General features: G+C 42.4%; 1 protein-coding gene across 5 annotated transcripts in view; it reads right to left on the reverse strand.

Moving 5' to 3' along the window:
- Positions 1-22,919, reverse strand: part of arhgap32b (Rho GTPase activating protein 32b) — a 233,855-nt gene that overhangs the window by 77,427 nt on the left and 133,509 nt on the right. Inside the window, exon 1 of one of the 5 annotated variants that reach the window (XM_021623786.2) lies at positions 1,929-2,582. The exons of the other annotated variants lie outside the window; for them this stretch is intronic. The gene's annotated coding sequence lies outside the window, so the exon portion shown is untranslated. Of the gene's footprint in view, positions 1-1,928; positions 2,583-22,919 lie in introns of those variants that run through there. 5 annotated transcript variants of the gene reach the window in all.

The raw sequence follows: 22,919 nt of genomic DNA on the forward strand, positions 1-22,919 counted from the left end.
TCACACCATCTGGGGTCGACAAGTCAGGATGTCCAGGATCCAGTTGCAGAGGGAGGTGTTCAGTCCCAGGGTCTTAAGCTTGGAGGGGACAATGGTGTTGAACACTGAGCTGTAGTCAATGAACAGCATTCTCACAAAGGTGTTCCTCGTATATAGTGGGTGAAGGCAGTGTGGAGTCAAATTGAGATTGTGTTTTCTGTTGAGGCTGTATGCAAATTGGAGTGGGTCCAGGGTGTCTGGGATGATTGAGTTGATGTGTGCCATAACCAGCCTCTCAAAGCACTTCATGATTACAGATGTGAGAGCTACAGGAAGGTAGTCAGTGGCATGAAGCCTTAGAGTTTTAATGAACAGGAATGATGGTGATCGTCTTCAAACATGTGGCAGTTACAGCCTGGGATGAGGAGACGTCCAAAATTACAATGAATATACCTGCCAGCTGTTCTGCGCATGCTCTGAGAACATCGTTGGGCAGATCACGGCTGGGTCTTCCTTTGTAATCCATAATGAACTGTAGCCCCTGCCACATGCGGCGGGGCATCGGAGCCTGTGTAATATGGGTAACTCCTGTCTGAGCTTCTGCTTGAAAACAGGAAGCAGGAGTACGGAGTTATGATCTGACGAATGGCGGACAAGGGACGGCCTTGTATGCTTGCTTGTGGGTAAAATACCAGTGGTCTATGACGAGAGTCCCGTTAGTAGGAAATCCGTGATCGGAAGTCATCCATCTTTTTATCATCAACAGGTGGCCGGTTCTCCCTTCGCCTTAATCTCGCCAGGATCCACCCTCTCTTGAGTCTAACGTTGCTGTTTCCTCTTGGGTAGCCAGGAAATTGGTCCGGAATTACAGAAAGAGCCCAGGGCAGACGAGTCGAAGTTGAAGCCATAATTGAGGTAAGTATGTGCCGATCTGATGTTCAAAATGTTTTGTCAGTTGTAAGAAATGATAGCAGATACATTTTGAGAAAATAAACTGCATAACGGCAGCCATCCAGTACCACGGCATCTTTAACCACTCAAATTCATAGACAGAGCTATGATGATTAGTGTTTTAACCATGTTTTAAGGCTATAGTGTTTGTTGACATTCACTAAAACAAGCTTGTCTTTTGGTGTATGACAGTTGAACTAAGCTCATGAGGCATTTATAAGTTATATTGAAGAATCAAATGGGTACATATTACTCATTTTTAAGTCCAAAAATGAATGTAGTAACTGCAGATCGACCCCTTAAGAGTTTGGACTGCTTCTGAACAGAGACAGGGTGAGTGTTGGATGGTGATACGCACACACTCAAGCTGTCATGCACATAGTACGCACACAAACACAATGTTATGCACACACGGAAAGGGAAGGCTACATGTACAAATGCACACGCACACACACACAAATGAATGAATTCATTACCGGTGGCGCTCAATGACAGTTCAATGAACCGGGAGTGACAGAGCCACCAGTCTATTGTTCAGCTGGGATCCCTGCTGCTGAGCCACACGTACACACACATTTGTGCCGCTCCGTAAAAAAAAAGAAGTTTGTAATTCCAACTCCCAGCCAGTGCATATGCCTCTGCTATTGCACTATTGCACTGGCGGTGAAATACTGTCTTGCACATAGACATAAATCCACCACAGTGACAGAAGATTCCATTCACGGTGGCCTTGCTCCTGAGAGAATGTGTGTGTATGTATGTGTATGTATGTATGTATGTATGTATGTATGTATGTATGTATGTATGTATGTATGTATGTATGTATGTATATATATATATATATATATTACACACATGTGCACGCGAACAGCTATTGCTGCCTTCTAGCTATCTAGTACAGTCAAGGTGCCAGTCTCCTAACACAGAGAAAAGGAAAAATTGAAAAGAAGAACAAGAGGCGATCAAGAGGAAGAACGGTGCTCTCATTCAGTACTCACAGCAAAAGAGTCCTGTTGCCACTGCTTTCGCCGTCCAGCCTTTCGTTTGGCTTCCCCTCACGCTGCCTCTCAGGGGTTCAACGTAGAAAGAGAGCCCCCCTACTTAACACACACCCCGAAGCCTGCAGAATCCATCTCTCACCGCGCGTGTCAAAGTGGCAGGTTCCCCCGTCCCACCAAACTCTGTTCCCCTCGCGTCTGATACAAATCCACTCTGCAGGACACAGATGTCAGCCCCGTCTCCTTACGAGCTCACACACACACACACACACACTCCCTCTCGGTTTGTGTGTGTGGAGTGCAACTCCTCCCTGAGAGAGCGAGAAGAGGGCGGCAGCGGTAGCACCGGCAGCAGTAGAGCACTTGTTTGTTGGGTTTGGAAGATTCCACGTCGGGACCTGTGTGGTTTTCATCCATTCCGTTTTGTTCTCCACATCTCTCAACCTTGTGATGCTCTCTGGGCTCCTTTCTCTCCCACTTTCTCACTCTCCCCCTCTTTGTCCTACTTCATGTCTTAGTTAGCTCTGGTTCAACAGGGCATAAATTACGCTCAATTTCACAAGCAGAAGAAGTAGCTGATGAAAAAGTGCTTTTCTTTCCTGCACTGCACACCCGCTCTGTCCGTCTCTCCATCACATGCTTTCGCTCTCTCCTCTTTCCCTCACTCGCCCCCTCCTTTCATTGGTACAGTCCCCAGGACAAAGCGAGAGGGCTGGAGGGAGCCAAAAGAAACAGAGGGGAGGGGTGTGTAGAGGAGGTGGAAAAGGGGTTGCCTTTGCAGGAGAGCAGTTATTTTCTCCAGCATGTGGCCTCACTCTCTGTATTTCTTTCCTTTCTAGAATTAGGCAATCTCCACACTTGAGCATCAATGTCTATTTACATTTCACAACAATTTTCAGCTCAGTTTTACTTTCAATTAATGTAATTTTACAGAATAGTCTACTGCTATAAATTATGGTCATGGTGACATTGTTGCACATAGAGGCCAAGAAGCATAATTCCATTGACCCCAGCTGAGGCTTTTGTCTTGTACTCATGTAAAACAAGGATTTATAGTGGCTTCATTTGCGCCTTGACCCATCGGTTACCAGGGGTTGTAGCTATAGAACTAAAATAATTCCTTAAAAAAGGATACACCAGCCAAAAATGCCAAGGTATGAGGGGATATGTCCATTCTATAAATTATATTTCTATGGTTGCAGCCATAGACATGCATGAAGATAAACTAAAATAAATGATCTATGGTTGCAACAGAAGCAGGGATGACATTGTGAGTGCCATCCCATCTGATGGCCATTAGAAGCAGTTTTCCGTGAGGACAGTCAAGTCATAGACTGCGTCCCAAATTACACCTTATTCTCTACATAGTGCACTACCTTTGACCAGGGCACATAGGGCTCTGATAAAAAAAATGGTGCACTATGTAGGGAATAGGGAGCCATTTGGGATGTAGCCTGAGAGAAGGGGGAGGGAGAGGGGAGCAGACCGCCACATGGTCATAACATCAGGACGAGCCAAGTGCACTGGCCCGCTGGATCTGCCCCAATGAGCAATTCCTCCCGTGTCTGCTTTACTGCTAAAACACATTGAGACTTGACTGGGAAAGTGCTTGTGTGTACTGTGTGCTAGGCTACATATTTGAAGATTTTGTCAGGGGAGATCTGGCTGTACAATGCATGCGGAAAGTATTCAGACCCCTTCACTTTTTTCACATTTTGTTACGTTATAGCATTATTATTATTCATTATTATTATTCAATCTACACACGATACCCCATAAGTATTCAGACCCTTTACTCAGTACTTTGTTGAAGCACCTTTGGCAGTTATTATAGCCTAAAGTCTTCTTAGGTATGACGCTACAAGCTTGGCACACCTGTATTTGAGGAGTTTCTCCCATTCTTCTCGGAAGATCTCAAGTTCTATCAGGTTGGATGGGGAGTGTCGCTGGACAGCTATTTTCAGGTGTCTCCAGAGATGTTCGATCGATTGGGTTCAAGTACGGGCTCTGGCTGGACCACTCAAGGACATTCAGAGACATGTCCCAAAGCCACTCCCGTGCTGCCTTGGCTGTGTGCTCAGGGTCATTGTCCTGTTGGAAGGTGAACCGTCGCCCCATTCTGAGGTACTGAGCGCTCTGGAGCAGGTTTTCATAATGCTGCCACCACCATGCTCCACCATAGGGATGGTGCTGCGTTTCCTCCAGACGTAACGCTTGGCATTCAGGCCCAAGAGTTCAGTCTTGGTTTCATCAGACTAGAGAATCGTGTTTCTCGTGGTCAGAGTCTTTTGGTGCCTTTTGGCAAACACCAAGCGGGCTGTCATGTGCCTTTTACTGAGTAGTGGCTTCTGTCTGTCCACTCCAACATAAAAGCCTGATTTGGTGGAGTGCTGCAGAGATTGTTGTCCTTCTGGAAGTTTCTCCCATCTCCACAGAGGAGATATGGAGATCTGTCAGAGTGACCATCGTGATCTTGGTCACCTCCCTGACCAAGGCACTTGTACCCCGATTGCTCAGTTTGGCCGGCCGGGTGGCAAGCTCTAGGAAGAGTCTTGGTGGTTCCAAACTTCTTCCATTAAGAATGATGGAGGCCACTTGCTTTTTGCTCTGACATGCACTGTCAACTGTGGGACCTTAAATAGACGACAGGTGTGTGCCTTTCCAAATCATGTCCAATCAATTGAATTGACCATAGGTGGACTACAATCAAGTTGTCGAAACATCTCAAGGATGATCAATGAAAACAGGATGTACCTGAGCTCAATTTCGAATTTCATAGCAAAGGGTCTGAATACTTATGTACAGTGCCTTGCGAAAGTATTCGGCCCCCTTGAAGCCCCTTCAGGCTTCAAACATAAAGATATAAAACTGTATTTTTTTGTGAAGAATCAACAACAAGTGGGACACAATCATGAAGTGGAACGACATTTATTGGATATTTCAAACTTTTTTAACAAATCAAAAACTGAAAAATTGGCCGTGCAAAATTATTCAGCCCCCTTAAGTTAATACTTTGTAGCGCCACCTTTTGCTGCGATTACAGCTGTAAGTCGCTTGGGGTATGTCTCTATCAGTTTTGCACATCGAGAGACTGACATTTTTTCCCATTCCTCCTTGCAAAACAGCTCGAGCTCAGTGAGGTTGGATGGAGAGCATTTGTGAACAGCAGTTTTCAGTTCTTTCCACAGATTCTCGATTGGATTCAGGTCTGGACTTTGACTTGGCCATTCTAACATCTGGATATGTTTATTTTTGAACCATTCCATTGTAGATTTTGCTTTATGTTTTGGATCATTGTCTTGTTGGAAGACAAATCTCCGTCCCAGTCTCAGGTCTTTTGCAGACTCCATCAGGTTTTCTTCCAGAATGGTCCTGTATTTGGCTCCATCCATCTTCCCATCAATTTTAACCATCTTCCCTGTCCCTGCTGAAGAAAAGCAGGCCCAAACCATGATGCTGCCACCACCATGTTTGACAGTGGGGATGGTGTGTTCAGGGTGATGAGCTGTGTTGCTTTTCCGCCAAACATAACGTTTTGCATTGTTGCCAAAAAGTTCAATTTTGGTTTCATCTGACCAGAGCACCTTCTTCCACATGTTTGGTGTGTCTCCCAGGTGGCTTGTGGCAAACTTTAAACAACACTTTTTATGGATATCTTTAAGAAATGGCTTTCTTCTTGCCACTCTTCCATAAAGGCCAGATTTGTGCAATATACGACTGATTGTTGTCCTATGGACAGCGTCTCCCACCTCAGCTGTAGATCTCTGCAGTTCATCCAGAGTGATCAAGGGCCTCTTGGCTGCATCTCTGATCAGTCTTCTCCTTGTATGAGCTGAAAGTTTAGAGGGACGGCCAGGTCTTGGTAGATTTGCAGTGGTCTGATACTCCTTCCATTTCAATATTATCGCTTGCACAGTGCTCCTTGGGATGTTTAAAGCTTGGGAAATCTTTTTGTATCCAAATCCGGCTTTAAACTTCTTCACAACAGTATCTCGGACCTGCCTGGTGTGTTCCTTGTTTTTCATGATGCTCTCTGCCCTTTTAACGGACCTCTGAGACTATCACAGTGCAGGTGCATTTATACGGAGACTTGATTACACACAGGTGGATTGTATTTATCATCATTAGTCATTTAGGTCAACATTGGATCATTCAGAGATCCTCACTGAACTTCTGGAGAGAGTTTGCTGCACTGAAAGTAAAGGGGCTGATTCATTTTGCACGCCCAATTTTTCAGTTTTTGATTTTTTAAACAAGTTTGAAATATCCAATAAATGTCGTTCCACTTCATGATTGTGTCCCACTTGTTGTTGATTCTTCACAAAAAAATACAGTTTTATATCTTTATGTTTGAAGCCTGAAAGGTGGCAAAAGGTCGCAAAGTTCAAGGGGGCCGAATACTTTCGCAAGGCACTGTAAATAAGGTATGTTTTTTATGGTATGCTTTGTCATTATGGGGTATTGTGTGTAGAAAAACATTAATGTAATCGATTTTAGAAACTGGTTGTAACATAAAATATGGAAAAAGTCCAGGGGTCTGAATACTTCCCAAATGCACTGTATGCCTGCCGATGTTAGAGAAATATCTAATAGTTAGGTAGTTGGGGCGGACTCTGTCAGAATGTTACATTTCAGGTTTACTACATGAAAACCACCTAAATCCCATCTTAAAAATCATCAGAGCACATGATTGAAGCCATTAAAAAATGTGTTCTTTTGGACACAAGCTGAGGAAAATACAAGTTCAAAATAAGCTTGGGAAGTATACAGATTGTCATACCAACCGTGTGCCATACTGGGATATTCAGTAATACCGGAACTGAACCTAAAGGGTGCTATTTTCAATCTCCACTGAGCCTTAGAATGCTAACGAGCATATGGCAAACATTTTATAGTCTCTAACCTAAACTATTTGCAAGACAAATCCCAGCTCATAAAGTTATATAAGTAACTCAAAGATGTTACTCACAGTTTTCTGTACACACAAAAATATTATACAGCAAGGCTCTTGATCCAGGAGGGGATTCTATGCTTTTATCAAGCAAAGCTTGATTTTCTAAGAACCTAACCACGTAACTAGATAGCTAAGTAGCTACTAATTTAGCAAACCAAAATGCACAACTGCAAAGCATTTAACTGTCTAAAATGTGCTCTCTTAATAGTTAATATATCTAGTTTGAAAACATTTAGTTGTTAATTCCATTTTGTAACTAAATCACAACAGTGATTTACTCACAAAACTCTGGTTTTGTTGTTGGGTGCTTGTAAACAAACACCATATGACTGGGGACTACTAGGCTTCATAATGAAAAATTATGTGACAGGTGAAATGAAGAACACGGTCTTCTTTGTCTCCTAACTTATTGCACAATTTGACTGCATGTATTTACTTAAAAAGTAGCTAAAAATCTAGAAATGTATATAAAAAAAATGAAAAACGATCTCGTGGCTATTGCCAAATACCTCTGTATCCAGTATACCGCCCAAGCCTAGTTAGTAATTTTGGGGGTGAACACAGAACAAATTGTTAGTAGGCCATGAGTGATTTTTGTGTGAGTGAGTGTGTGTGTGGGCTAACCGGTTAGCCACTGAAAATACATTTGACTGGTCATGCTTATCAGTCAATAGGTAATTTGTATAGTTTTGTAATATTTCATTGGTGTGTGTGTGTATTTTCGTTAGTCGTAATGCATTTTATTTATCACATGCGCACAGCATACAGAGCATGGTTGGAGGAGCGGAATAGCCTACCACCAGTCAGACAGAGTGAAAGCAGCTCCTCAAAAAGCCTGTAGGCTACTGGAGTGAACCCTGCTTTTGTAAGCCCAGTCATTGATAACAATTCTAAATGCAATCGCGTGTTAAAAACTTGTGGCAATGATCAAAAATGAGATATTTTGTATTTCTCAATCTCAACGCGTAAAGCGCACCTCCCATTCGCTATTCCGCTGCATGGGCTATAGCCTGCCTACCGTTGACTACCAGCGCGTCACCCACCACTTTGCAATGTGAGCTTGAGGCAGTATAACTTTTGGAAACCTGAATGTTTTACTTCGCTTCAAATAATGAGGCATGTCTTAACTTGCTTCAAAGTAGCCTTGCCAAAATCCATCTATTGAAACGTGGATGGAATTATTTTATAAAGAGTTTCTCGTACCATTAACCAGCATTTCTCTGCTGTTCTACTGGTTTTCACAACTTTAATTTTTTTTGTCCAGAAGCCAAAGGCACCACAATCCTAGTCATACAAGCAACACATCATAGTATTTGCTATTAGATTAGGTGTGCTCTTTCTAAGTTTCTAAAATATTTTCTTCTCTGTCACATATGTAACTGCTATTTAGAACGATGTTTTCCGCAAATTGCATTTTGGCAAAAGTTTGAAAATTAGGTTTTGTTAGAATGAGGTTTCATTACAGGAGTTGCATGTTCAATAGGCATGTTCAATAGGTTATAGCCTTTTGACTGTAAATCGATTGGCGCTTAACGAAACATGTCCGGTCCTTGTAGGCGTGCATTGTATCAGAGACGAATAAACTAAGCGAGGTTTCACTCCTGTCAAAATAAGTCCAAAATAAGTCGAATGCATTTCTATGGGCTTATACTGGGACCTAAACTTGTCTCCTGCCTTCCCGCCTTGGGACGACTCGCCTTGTTAGGGCGGAAACATAACAGATATGATAGTATTTTCTGTTGGTCACGTCATTTTACTGTTCGGGAAAAATGTAACTTTATTGACCAGTTAAATGAGGGTCAGTTAGTCGGCAGCAAAATTGACCGAAATTTGCATCCCTACCCAAAATATTTGTTTAGTTTTGGGGATTTTAGTTTTGGGTCCAAAAATACTGAGGAATTCACCCACAAATGTGTTTAATTTAAATCTGTTCCATATTCCCACTAATAAAAAAAAGGAGACGTGATCGTGTCTCAATGTAATCAAGATACAAAACAGTTTTTTTCAAATATAATCTCTTTTTGGGATAAATTGTGATCAATTTGCAGTGTACAAATTATTATAATTAGCCTATGTTCCGGCCCCTATGACCAAAAACGACCCGCGGCTGAATCTAGTTGCCTACCCCTGATGTAGGCTATATCGCTGCCACAATAACTCAGGAGACAAGCTTGGAAAATCTCACACACAGGGACATACATAGCCCATAGTACTACTGAAAATCTCACACACAGGGACATACATAGCCCATAGTACTACTGAAAATCTCACACACAGGGACATACATAGCCCGTAGTACTACTGAAAATCTCACACACTGGGACATACACAGCCCGTAGTACTACTGAAAATCTCACACACAGGGACATACACAGCCCGTAGTACTACTGAAAATCTCACACACAGGGACATACACAGCCCGTAGTACTACTGAAAATCTCACACACAGGGACATACATAGCCCGTAGTACTACTGAAAATCTCACACACAGGGACATACACAGCCCGTAGTACTACTGAAAATCTCACACACAGGGACATACATAGCCCGTAGTACTACTGAACATCTCACACACAGGGACATACATAGCCCATAGTACTACTGAAAACCCCCACAGAGCTGGAAAGAGTCCACATGGGGGGAAATCCTGGAATCAAGCAGAGGAAAAAACTTGGATGACCAAATCTCATTGCTGACCTCTCCTCTGTCATCAGACATAATCCACTACGGTTTTCATTTCAGTTGTTTAATGTTTCAAAAGGCCAAACGGATGAGGTTGGTAATGATTTATAGCCTATGTTAAGTCATCCTCAGCCAATAGTTTTCCATTTGTCAATAATCCAAATTGTGTCTACAACAGTCACAACATTGGCAAAAAATCCCAAACTGGCATATAGTCAACTTTGTCAACAATCCAAACTTGGTCAATAGTCCCCACCATATGTCCCTCTGACATCAATTAGTCAGATGTCACTTAAGTTGGGTGGCATGTCAGGGACTACTAGATCTGAATTTCTCATCAGCCACAACAGGCAGCTATAAATATAATCATATCATAAGCCAAAGGTGACCTAGTTCGTTCAACTTTTTCATGGCAGGTTTGTATGATTCACCAACGTAACCATCTATATGTCTCAAATGAAGAATTTGACATGTATGCCATAGTAAGCCTAGATATAGGTCAGGGATGAATGGGATTTTTGTCTTTCTCAAAAACACACTGTACCAAGTACGAACAGAAACTGATGCCATGATTGCACTGCAACAAATGCAGGAGTTTCAAATAATTCTGCTACAGGGAAGAAGTACAGCATAAGCAGATTCTATTTTTCTTGTTTGCTAAAGAGAAGTGGGGGACTGCGGAGGTAGATGTGTTTGGATTGGCCCTCCCACACAGACACTTCAAACACTGGCATTTTTATCAGGCTGCAGAGGTTTTCAAGTGCTGTTCGCCTGTAGGGCAACACCGCAGTGCTTCAAAACAAACAGAGAAACATTGAAAGATGCATTCATTATGACCAACTGGGAAGAACGCTACTGTAGTTTACTGACGCTAGTAAGAACTGAAGTTTTCTTTTGACTGGATTTAAAACACTGGATGAGATTAAGGATCAGGGGTATTATGCCAAAATGCAAATCCCCTTATGAAACCAAGACTGATAACAGTTGACTTACCGTACACACTACTACTGTACACAAACAGTAGAGCTGTCTCTGCTGTTGTGACATCACTGAGAGTAGCTTACATGACAGGGCAGGCGGTCAGGCAGGCAAGCACTCACTGGGGCTAAAAATGTACTTGCATCTCTTGTCAATATGGTGCCATGGCCCTGTAATTCAGGGAACTCTTCAGCAACATGCTGCTATGCCGACTTTATTGCATAGCCCCATTTCTAGTGTTTCCAAGTAGTCACACAGTGCAACGCTAACTACAGCATCATGTTGTTGGTCGAACAACACAAACTGCTAAACTTAAACTATGGTTTCATTTCTAGTGTAGCTTTTGCGATGATTCAATCTCTCTCTGGAGCCCAGCCAGGCTACTTTTGAAATGTACAGAACGTTAGACATTTGATAGTCAGGATAATACAAGAAACAATAAAAGCTAGTTCCATGAACCAAAACAAGCCTTTTCTTCCTTACAAGAGGCAGAAAAAAAAGAGGCAAAAGTGTAATTCAGGGGGTCTTCAGCTGTAAAGTCATTGTTGGAGCACTCCCAGAATGAACCCTTTCACCCCCAAAGCCAACTCAGCAGTTTGGATTTCCCACGTTCCAGGCTTTCACTGCCGGAGGCCCCCTAGGCAGAGCAGAGGGAGAGGTAGAGTTCTGATGGAAAGAAAATTGAAGACGAAAGGGGAGGTACGTTAGCTTAAGACAAGAAGCAATACTAAGGTACATGTACTGTGCAGTGTGGGGAAGGTATTAGGTTGGGAATTGCCAGTGACAATATATAGAATCGTGAGAATTGCAATACATATTGTAATTCTCACGATTCTATATATTGCGATTCAATACTGAGATTTTGCGATTCCATTGTCCAAACATATTGCTCAATTTATATATATATATATATCTATCTGCTACAGTGGGACAAAAAAGAGCCATGTGAAAGCAAGTTTTGAACAGTCATGGAAATGTGCTGAAAACAAATTGGCTACCCTTTTAAAAAGACGATGGAAAACAAGCTATGAAGGAAAAATACTGCCGTTTGTGCAGGTACAGCCAACTAGTGCAAAAATTATTATAAAAAAAAATATCCCCATAGGTACAGAGCCTTCAAAAAGTATTCATACCCCTTCACTTATTCCACATTTTGTGGTGTTACAGCCCAAATTCAAAATGGATAAAATAGATAGATTTTCTCACCCATCTACACACAATATCCCTTATCAACATGTTTGGTTTTTGCTGTGCAAATTTATTGAACATGAAATAGTCATATCTTATTTACATAAGTATTCACACCCCTGAATCAATACTTTGTAAAAGCACCTTTGGCAGTGTTTACAGCTGGGTAAGTCTCTAAGAGCCTTCCACACCTGGATTGTGCAATGTTTGCCCATTATCCTTTTCAAAATTCTTCAAGCTCTGTCAAATTGGTTGTTGATCATTGCTAGACAACCATTTTCAGGTCTTGCCATAGATTTAAGTCAAAACTTTAACTCGGCCACTCAGGAACATTCACTGTCGGCAAATGCAGTCTGGAATCTTCTGGCATCACAGCACAACATCGCTCTAATCACAGTCAGAAAACCGTTGAAGAAACTTGAGTGGACTTATGGAAAGGCCCTGTAAGACATATACATAGATATTTATTTAACTAGGCAAGTCAGTTAAGAACAAATTCTTATTTACAATGACGGCCTACACTGGCAAAACCCAGATGACGCTGGGCCAATTGTGCGCTGTCCTATGGGACTCCCAATCACAGCCGGATGTGATACAGCCTGATTTCGAACCAGGGACTGCAGTGATGCCTCTTGCACGGAGACGCAGTGCCTTAGACCTCTGCGCCACTCGGGAGCCATGACCAATATATATATTTATTTTTTGTCCAACCCTTTGTCCACTGATCTCCACAGATGATTGTCGGCATGGTGGTATGCTCTGCAAAAACATATTCACATTTTTAGTACACAATTATCAATTTTATTGCACAGTATGCCTACACATTGATAAGCTATACAAATACCTTTACTTTTGGTGATCCTCTCAGCTCCGGCTCATTTTCAAGTCCTATGGTGGTTACAGTCCTAACCCTGGAATGGGTAAGCACCATAGAAAGAAGCTGGCTTGATGAAAACTGTCTGTAAGCCGGAATAGGGTCTGCTTGGACCAAAACACACTGCCGCCTGGGTTTGCATTGCAAATGAGGGCATAAACTGGGTCAAGATGCCAGCAGGGTAAATAGACCTTCATGGAGTAATATAAAAGATTAAATACAAATAAATATATGAAAGACCTACAACACCTACGGAAGGCCTACAGTATATCTAAAAATGTTTGTTTAATCTCTACATGTAGGTCTCTGGATTTAAACCCGATCAAAGTTGTTTGGCATCAGCTGAAAACATTCATCCGTAACTCTGCCAAGCCTACAGTACAAGCAAAGATGAACTGGTGAAGGTCATCCAGGCGTTTTGGCTTGAGAAATTGACGAAACAATTCCCCTTTTACCCTCCTTCTTGGCAAGAGTCTTTCTTCCTGCTAATAGCCCATAACGGGTGGATCAATGGTTTCTTTTGTGTCCCAAATATTGAACTAGTGTATTAATTACAGTAATTTACCACTCATTCTCAGACTGGAACCATTTTCAAATAACCGAAAGTGAGCGGTTGTAATCTCAATAAAGGGAAAAAGGCCATTCTTGAACATGGGGTGAGACAATAGGCCCTTCTTATTTTGTCTGGCTTGCCATTCTAAATAAAACTGAATATTTTTTGCTGATATAATTTAAAACAGGTCGCTCTCCGCCTGACTCGCCGCTTATTTTAGTTAAATGCTCTTCACGGACCGTGCTTATTCGAGACCAAAACTAGCGATCAATTGTAGAGTCGTGACTTTTTATTATCACTACAATTTTCTTTTCTTCACTTCTAGACTATCAGAAAGAAGGTTGGTACTAGAGGTCGACCGATTATGATTTTTCGACGCCGATATCGATTATTGGAGGACAAAAAAGGCCAATACCGATTAATCGGCCGATTTTTAAATGTATTTATTTGTAATAATGACAATTACAACAATACTGAATGAACACTTATTTTAACATAATATAATACATCAATAAAATCAATTTAGCATCAAGTAAATAATGAAACATGTTAAATTTGGTTTAAATAATGCAAAAACAGTGTTGGAGAAGAAAGTAAAAGTGCAATATGTGCTATGTAAGAAAGCTAAGGTTAACATTCCTTGCTCAGAACATGAGAACCTATGAAAGCTGGTGGTTCCTTTTAACATGAGTCTTCAATATTCCCAGGTAAGAAGTTTTAGGTTGTAGTTATTATAGGAATTATAGGACTATTTCCCTCTATACCATTTGTATTTCATTAACCTTTGACTATTGGATGTTCTTATAGGCACTTTAGTATTGCCAGTGTAACAGTTTAGCTTCCGTCCCTCTCCTCGCTCCTCCCTGGGCTCGAACCAGCAACACAACGACAACAGCCACCATCGAAGCAGCGTTACCCATGCAGAGCAAGGGGAACAACTACTAGAAGGCTCAGAGCGAGGGACATTTGAAACGCTATTAGCGCCCGCTAGCTAGCTAGCCATTTCACTTTGGTTACACCAGCCTCATCTCGGAGGTTGATAGGCTTGAAGTCATAAACAATGCAATGCTTGACACACAACGAAGAGCTGCTGGCAAAACGCCTGAAAGTGCAGTTTGAATGAATGTTTACGTGCCTGCTTCTGCCTACCACCGTTCAGTTAGATACTTAGATGCTCAGTCAGATTATATGCAATGCAGGACATGCTAGATAATATCCAGTAATATCATCAACCATGTGTAGTTAACTAGTGATTATGATTGATTGTTTTTTATAAGATAAGTTTAATGCTAGCTAGCAACTTACCTTGGCTTACTGCATTCGCGTAACAGGCAGTCTCCTTGTGGAGTGCAACGAGAGAGAGGCAGGTCGTTATTGCGTTGGACTAGTTAACTGTAAGGTTGCAAGATTGAATCACCCGAGCTGACAAGGTGAAAATCTGTCGTTCTGCCCCTGAACAAGGCAGCTAACCCACCGTTCCTAGGCCGTCATTGAAAATAAGAACGTATTCTTAACTGACTTGCCTAGTTAAAGATTAAATAAAGTGTAAGGTGTAAAATAATAATAATAATAAATAAATAAAAATAATAATAGGCAAATCGGCACCCAAAAATACCGATTTGCGATTGTTATGAAAACTTGAAATCACCCATTCCGATTAATGGGTCGACCTCTAGTTGGTACTTATTTATTTTGATCCAAAGACATGAATGAGTGAGTCACTCGGCTTTATGTTGGTGCCGAGGCTATATAAATGCCCCATCAACTTGATCATTTAGCAGACATCACTTGCTGCTTATATTCAGTCAAAACATATATTCTAAGAATATCATGGAATATAATTTTATATTATAAAACATTTTAGTTTCTCTTAGAATAAAACCGTTTTAGTAAGTAATATGCTACAGTCCAGTTACAGCTTCTTCTGACCAAGTAGAAACAAAAAAGTAGTGTCTTTTTTTCAGGTGTGCGTGCAGGACATAATACCAATAATTACACAATTGTTCTAAATTCCAATTACCTTCACCCTCATCATTCAGTTAATTGACATTCAATTTTGAAGTTGTGCACAATTATCAGTTTCTTTTTGGTTTATATCGCCCATTCATTATCAGGTAGAGACACATTTAGCACCTTGGGACCCAAAACATAAATCAGTGCTCTAACTTTGTTTTACGTCATGAGGTGGACAGTCAAAACATTTCTTTATTAAAGACTATCAGAATGAATGTAGGTACTTATTTATTTTGATCCAAAGCCATGAATGAGTGAGTCACTCAGCTTTATGGCAATCAACCAAAAACACAGCATCTACCGTGGTATTCCATTTCCAGCGAGACTATTCAAGCCATCGACTCACTAATGGTTGAAGATGATGAGCGATCGGCTAAAGGCAATCTGGAATCTGTGTGCTGCAACACCAGTTTGGATTGAAGTATTACTTTTCTATGACTGACAACTTTAGTGAGAAGGCTAATGCTTTAATATTTAATAAATGTATACCCTCCAAATTCATAATCATTATATAAATAGTCCCATGTACACCTTCATCAGATGAACCGCAACATGTCGACTAAAGCGATTTAATTCATGAACGCAAAAAATCAACAAGTGTCAGCCTTTAAATGCTTTATTATCCAAATGTTTAAAGTGCGTGTGGGCGACAGAGAGAATGCATTTGACTGTAAGGCCTTTCAGGAGGAACAAGACAAAAAGTGTTTGGCTATCACAGCTATTAAACTGTTTTAAAGTCACTACTGGCCTTATATTGACATCCCTGAGCAATTTCCTTCCTCTCTGGCAACTGAGTTAGGAAGGACACCTGTATCTTGTAGTGACTGGGTGAATTGATACACTATCCAAAGTGTAATTATAACTTCACCATGCTCAAAGGGATATTCAATGTCTGCTTTTTGATTTTATACCCATCTACCAATAGATGCCCTTCTTTGCGAGGCATTGGAAAACTTCCCTGGTCTTTGTGGTTGAATCTGTGTTTGAAATGCAATGCTCAACTGAGGGATCTTACAGATAATTGTATGTGTGGGGTTCAGAGGTAGTCATTAAAAAATCATGTTAAACACTATTACTGCACACAGTGTGAGTCCATGCAACTTATGTGACTTGTTAAGCAGATTTTAACCACTGAACTTATTTTGGCTTGCCATAACAAAGGAGTTGAATAGTTATTGACTCGAGACATTTCAGCTTTTCAATTTTTAGAAATGTGTTAAAGTTTTGAAAATCAATTCCACTTTGATATTATGGGGTATCGTGTATAGGCCAGTGACTAAAAATATAAATTTAATCCATTTAAAATTCAGTCAAGGGGTGTGAATACATTCTGAAGGCTCAGTAACTATAGATTTTTTTTACCATCGCTAGATGGTAGCCTCCATTAGATTAAGTCTAGCAGTGATGCTAAGTGCACTGTAGAGTAGGGGGGAGTTTAGCATGGACACAGCAGCCGTGTTGAAATGTAAAAAAAGTGTGTGAACATCCCAGGCTGTAAATCATGTAGCTAGGGCCTCCCTCTGCTGCCAATGCAATTCCAGCTTACATTCCTGGATTTCTTTCTCATACACACAGAAATGAGCTGGGCTAGAGTAAAAGCCTGCACACCCAATAGTTCTCCGGGAGAAGAGTGTGATTAACACTGGAGGGGTCTTAGTGAAATGGAAGGAAACTGGGAATGGGGTGTCGGAGCAGAGGCTCATACTGTACATCAGAGGGAAAGGGACGATGCTGAAGTCTCATAACAGACAATAGGAAACGCTTCACACACTATCCCATTTGTCCCACAGCTACAACGGAGAGGTATGTGGTATTGGAAAGCCCTTTGTCTCATGCTGATAATGGGGGTGATGCAAACTAATACGTCATCCACTGACAAGAGACCGAATAGGTGACCATGTGATCGTGGATCTATTGGTGGGTGACATCATCTCTGATCTCATCTTCAAGCCTTACTTAATCCTTTGTCACGGTCCTCAGCCTTTCTTACAGGGAAATACGCAGGCTAGATCTCGACTGCAATCAATGGAGTGAAAGTCCTATTGGAGATGACATTTTCTGTGCAGTGTGTGTTGTTATACAATAATTGGCCAGTTTATTAGGTACACACCCATTTAATGAAAATGGATCGCTCCTACAGTCAGTGTGTCACGTGGCTGTGGCTTGTAATGTAAAGCAGGCAGACGGGCATAGAGGCATTCAGTTACTGTTCGATTGAACGTTAGAATGAGCAAAACTAGTGACCGAGCGTGGTATGATTGTGGGTGCCAGGCACGCCAGATCCAGTAACTCAGAAATGGCTGCTCTCCTGGGCTTTACACGCACGACAGTGTCTAGGGTTAACCGAGAATGGTGTCACAAACCAAAAACATCCAGTCAGCGGCAGTCTTGTGGGCGAAACCAGCTCGTTGATCAGAGAGGTCGCAGGAGAATGGCAAGAATCGTGCACGCTAACAGGCGGGCCACAAACAGACAAATAACGCCGCAGTACAACAGTGGTGTGCAGAACGGCATCTCGGGACGCACAACTCATCGGTCCCTGTCACGGATGGGCTATTGCAGCAGGCGACCACACCGTGTTCCACTCCCATCAGCTAAAAACAAGAAGAAGCAACTCCAGTATACACGCGATCACCAACACTGGACAATTGAGGAGTGGAAAACCATTGCCTGGCACATGACAGCGAGTTCAGTTTACTTGAGTGTCCCGTGCAGACCCATGACCTCAACCAAAGAGTTTATTTCTAAATATAAATAGAACGGGCTGAATGTACCGCCGCCCAATCTGCAGCAACTGCGTGATGCCATCGCGTTAGCATGGCCCAACATGCCTGTGGAACGTTTCCCACACCTTGTAGAATGTCCCAAATAATTCAGGCTGTTCTGGAGGAAAAAGGGGGAAGGCCCAGTACTAGATGTACCTAATTAAGTGGCCGGCGAGTGTATATGGGGCTACCGCTGCTTTGTCTGAGTGGGGGAGTGGGCGGAGTGAGCATATTGTGTTATGGGTGTATTATTGTCTGGTGGGGACAAATGCCTTCAGTTCAAAGACCAGTTCCTTCTCATGAGAAGCTAAACCAGTCGAGGCACCACACTTCACACTCGTCGTCACAGCATATTTATTTACCGGCCAGGAATGGTATACAAATCTGGACACTCGCATATAGGCTAACAGATAAAGACTTGCAGGAACACACAAAGACACAAACACACCCAGCTTAAACTTGGCAAATGATGTATCAACCAAACGGGAAGAAACACACAGATGCAAAGACGTATTACGACACACACATTCCATTTTAAGGTGCTCAACCGCATACACTTATGCCGTTATGGGGGGGCAAACTCTGCCTCGGGGCTGTCAAACAGATTGATGATCGTAGCTGGAGTCTAAGGCTTTTACAAACCCCCTGAGTCCTGAACGCTCCGGGACAGTTCTCACACAGCACATCTTCATACCAACCAACCAACCAACCAATACTGCACAACTTAACCTCAAAAACATCCAGCAATTTCCTGGTGGAGACAGGTCAGCATTTTCCCACCTCTATTCAGAGGAGAGTCTGCGTGTCGGGTATATGTAGAAAGGGCAAGTAAGGGCAATATCTATCCCTCTCTTTTTCGCCCTCTCTTCAGACAACCATGGTTTATGGGTCTCGCTCTGTCCTCCCCCCTCCCGTCTGCCTTTTCTCTTCTCTTGTTTTGTCATCCACCACCGCTGCAGGGAAAGGATAGCCTTAAATCTCCTGTCCTTTCTGAGCGGTCGGTCAGCTATTTATTCATAGGAAGTGGGGGATGTTAATGTATCGATCGGCACAATCTGGTCCACACAGCAGCCTCTGTAGGAAATAGCTGCTGCCCCGCTCCTTCATGTTTCTGCTCTGATTTATGAATTAATAGAAGGAAATATTTCGTTTAATCCCAGCCCCTAAGAGATCAACCCACCTAATTGTATTGAATGCATATACGTGTTTAAATACATACGGACCTTTTGCTCATGTGGTAGAATAAATCATACTCTTGGGAGTCTACAGACCACACTCTTACAAAACCAATGGGCCTATTTGCTCATTTGCCCGAGTGCTCTCACTATTCAACAGCAGAGTCCCATTGCCACTGATTTGGAGCAAGAGAAAAGAGAGGGGACCTAACTACCTCATAGTGAGGGGAAACAGAGGTGTGTGTGTATGTCTAGAGTCTGGACCAGTCGGGAACAGACGGACTGTGATTGCAGCTAGAGACCGCTGAGCCGCGAAGGAGTGAGACGAAGAAGATTGATGGCTAATATCAGATTGATTAAACTAAATGCGCATCAGATAGACCTCTTCAATAAATCACATAGTAGCAGACATGCCAAATGGCACCATAATCCCTACATAGTGCACTACTGCAGACCGGGCCTACCTAACAGAGAAAATAGGCAGCTTTATGCACACCTTCTATTAATATGGCATATGGTTATAGTCTACCTTGGCCCAATAACATGTGCTTATAGGAGATCAAATCAAATTTTATTAGTCACATGCACTGAATACAACCTTACAGTGAAATGCTTACTTACAAGCCTCTAACCGACAGTCCAGTTAAAAAAATATGAATAAGGGATAAAAGTAACAAGTAATTAAAGAGGAGCAGTAAAAAAATAACAATATATACAGGGGGGTGCAGGTACAGAACAAATGTGCGGGGACACTGGTTAGTTGAGGTAGTATGTGCATGTAGGTCGAGTTAATTAAAGTGACTATGCATAGATGACAACAGAGTGGCAGTGGTGTGGAGAGGGGAAGGGGGGGAAATGTGAATAGTCTCGGTAGCCATTGGACTAGATGTTCAGGAGTCTTATGGCTTAGGGTAGGAGCTGTCTCTTGGACCTAGACTTGACGCTCCGGTACCGCTTGCCGTGTGGTAGCAGAGAGAACAGTCTATGATTAGGGTGGCTGGAGTCTGACAATTTCTAGGGCCTTCCCCTGACACCGCCTGGTATAGAGGTCCTGGATGGTAGGAAGCTTGGCCCCAGTGATGTACTGGGCCGTTTGCACTACCCTCTGTAGTGCCTTGAGGACCTTTTGAGGATCTCAGGACCTATGCTAAATATTTTCAGTCTCCTGAGGGGGAATAGGTTTTGTCGTGCCTTCTTCACAACTGTCTTGGTGTGTTTGGACCATGTTCGTTTGTTGGTGATATGGACACCAAGGAACTTGAAGCTTTCAACCTTCTCCACAGCGATGAGAATGGGGGAGTGCTCGGTCCTCTTTTTCCTGTGGTCCACAATCATCTCCTTAGTCTTGATCACGTTGAGGGAGAGGTTGTTGTCCTGGTACCACACAGCCAGGTCTCTGAACTCCCTATCGGCTGTCTCATTGTCGAAGATCAACCGCTGTTGTCTCATCAGCAAATCTAATGATGGTGTTGGAGCCAAGCCTGGCCGTGCAGTCATGAGTGAACAGGGAGTACAGGAGGGGGCTGAGCACGAACCCCTGAGGGGCCCCTGTGTTGAGGATCAGCGTGGTGGATGTGTTGGTACCTGTATAGCCTACTTAGACACATAATTAGAAAGTACCCCTTGAAAGTGCCTGATGACTTTAGTTACACTGCTAAGGGAAGGGTACTTCAACTGTACAGTGTTTCTTGACTTTATTATTATACAGGCCTACAGTTCATTCGGAAAGTATACAGACCCCTTCACTTTTTCTACATTTTATGTTACAGCCTTATTCTAAAATTGATTAAATTAGTATGTTCCCACATAAATCTACACACAATACCCCATAATGACAAAGCAAAAACAGGTTTTTAGAAATGTGTGCAAAGTTAAAAAATAAAAAACAATACCTTTACACAAGCATTCAGACCCTTTGACATGAGATTCGAAATTGACCTTCGGTACATCCTGTTTCCATTGATCATCCTTGAGATGTTTCTACAACTTGATTTGAGTCCTCCTGTGGTATATTGAATTGATTGGACTTGATTTGGAAAGGCATACACCTGTCTATATAAGGTCCCACAGTTGACAGTGCATGTCAGAGCAAACACCAAGCCATAAGGTCGAAGGAATTGTCCGTAGAGCTCCGAGACAGGATTGTGTCAAGACACAGATCTAGGGAAGGGTACCAAAACATTTCTGCAGCATTGAAGGTCCCCAAGAACACAGTGGCCTCCATCATTCTTAAATGGAATAAGATTGGAACCACCAAGGCTCTTCCTAATTGGGGGAGTTGGGGGATAAGGGCCTTGGTCAGGGAGGCTCCCAAGTGGCGCAGCAGTCTAAGGTGCTGCATCTCAGTGCTAGAGGCGTCACTACAGACCCAGGTTTGAATCCAGGCTGTATCACAACCGGCCGTAATTGGGAATCCCATAGGGTGGCCTATAATTGGGCAAATCTATGCAGCACTCCACCAGTCAGGCCTTTATGGTAGAGTGGCCAGACGGAAGCCACTCTCCTCAGTAAGAGGCACATGACAGCCAAAAAAGACAAAAAGGCACCTAAAGGACTCTCAGACCATGAGAAACAAGATTCTCTGGTCTGATGAAACCAATGTTGAACTATTTGAACTGAAAGGCAATTGACACGTCTGGAGGAGATCTGTACTGTGAAGCATGGTGGTAGTAGCATTATGCTGTGGAGATGTTTTTCAGTGGCAGGGACTAGAAGACTAGTCAGGATCGAGGGAAAGATGAATGGAGCAAAGTACAGAGAGAACCTTGATGAACACCTGCTCCAGAGAGCTTAGGACCTCAGATTGGGGTGAAGGTTCAACTTCCAACAGGAAAACAACCCTAAGCACACAGCCAAGACAACACAGGAGTGGCTTTGGGATAAGTCTCTGAATGTCCTTGAGTGGCCCAACCAGAGGCCTGACTTGAACCCGATCGAACATCTCTGGAGAGACCTGAAAATTACTGTGCAGCAACGCTCCCCATCCAACCTGACAGAGCTTGAGAGGATCTTTAGAGAAGAATGGGAGAAACTCCCCGAATACGGGTGTGCTAAGCTTGCAGAGTCATACCCAAGAAGTTGCAAAAATGTCTAAAAGCCTATTTTTGCTTAGTCATTATGGGGTATCGTGTGTAGATTGATGAGGGAAAAAAACAATATAATCCGATTTAGAGTAAGGATGTAACGTAACAAAATGTGGAAAAAGTCAAAGGGTCTGAATACTTTCCGAAGGCACTGCATAATAATATACCATACTAATAGAAGGTATACATATAGCTTCTTTCATATTAGACCCAGTCTCAAACTCTTGTCATTTTAGAAGCGCTCGTCGCTAAAGGAGCTAAGAAGCTAGCATAAGCGCTGCAGTATTTTTTATTTCATTTTTATTTGACCTTTATTGAACCAGGTAGGCCATTTGAGATCAAGTTCTCATCTACAACTGTGACCTGGCCAAGATAAAGCAAAGCAGTGTGACACAAACACAGAGTTACACATGGGATAAACAAACGTACAGTCAACAACACAATATAAAATTATACATACATTGTGTGCAAATGTAGTAAGATGAGGGAGGTAAGGCAATACATAGGCCATAGTGGCAAAATAATTACAATTTAGCAATTAAACACTGGAGTGATAGATGTGCAAGTAGAGATACTGGGGTGCAAAGGAGCAAAAAATAAATAATATGGGAATGAGGTAGTTGGGGTGGGTTATTTAGAGATGGGTAATGTACAGGTGCAATGATCAGCATGTTGCTCTGACAGCAGATGCTTAACGTTAGTGAGGGAGATATGAGTCTCCAGCT

This window comes from Oncorhynchus mykiss, chromosome 12, assembly GCF_013265735.2.
Source record: "Oncorhynchus mykiss isolate Arlee chromosome 12, USDA_OmykA_1.1, whole genome shotgun sequence".
NCBI classification, from domain to species: Eukaryota; Metazoa; Chordata; class Actinopteri; order Salmoniformes; family Salmonidae; genus Oncorhynchus; species Oncorhynchus mykiss.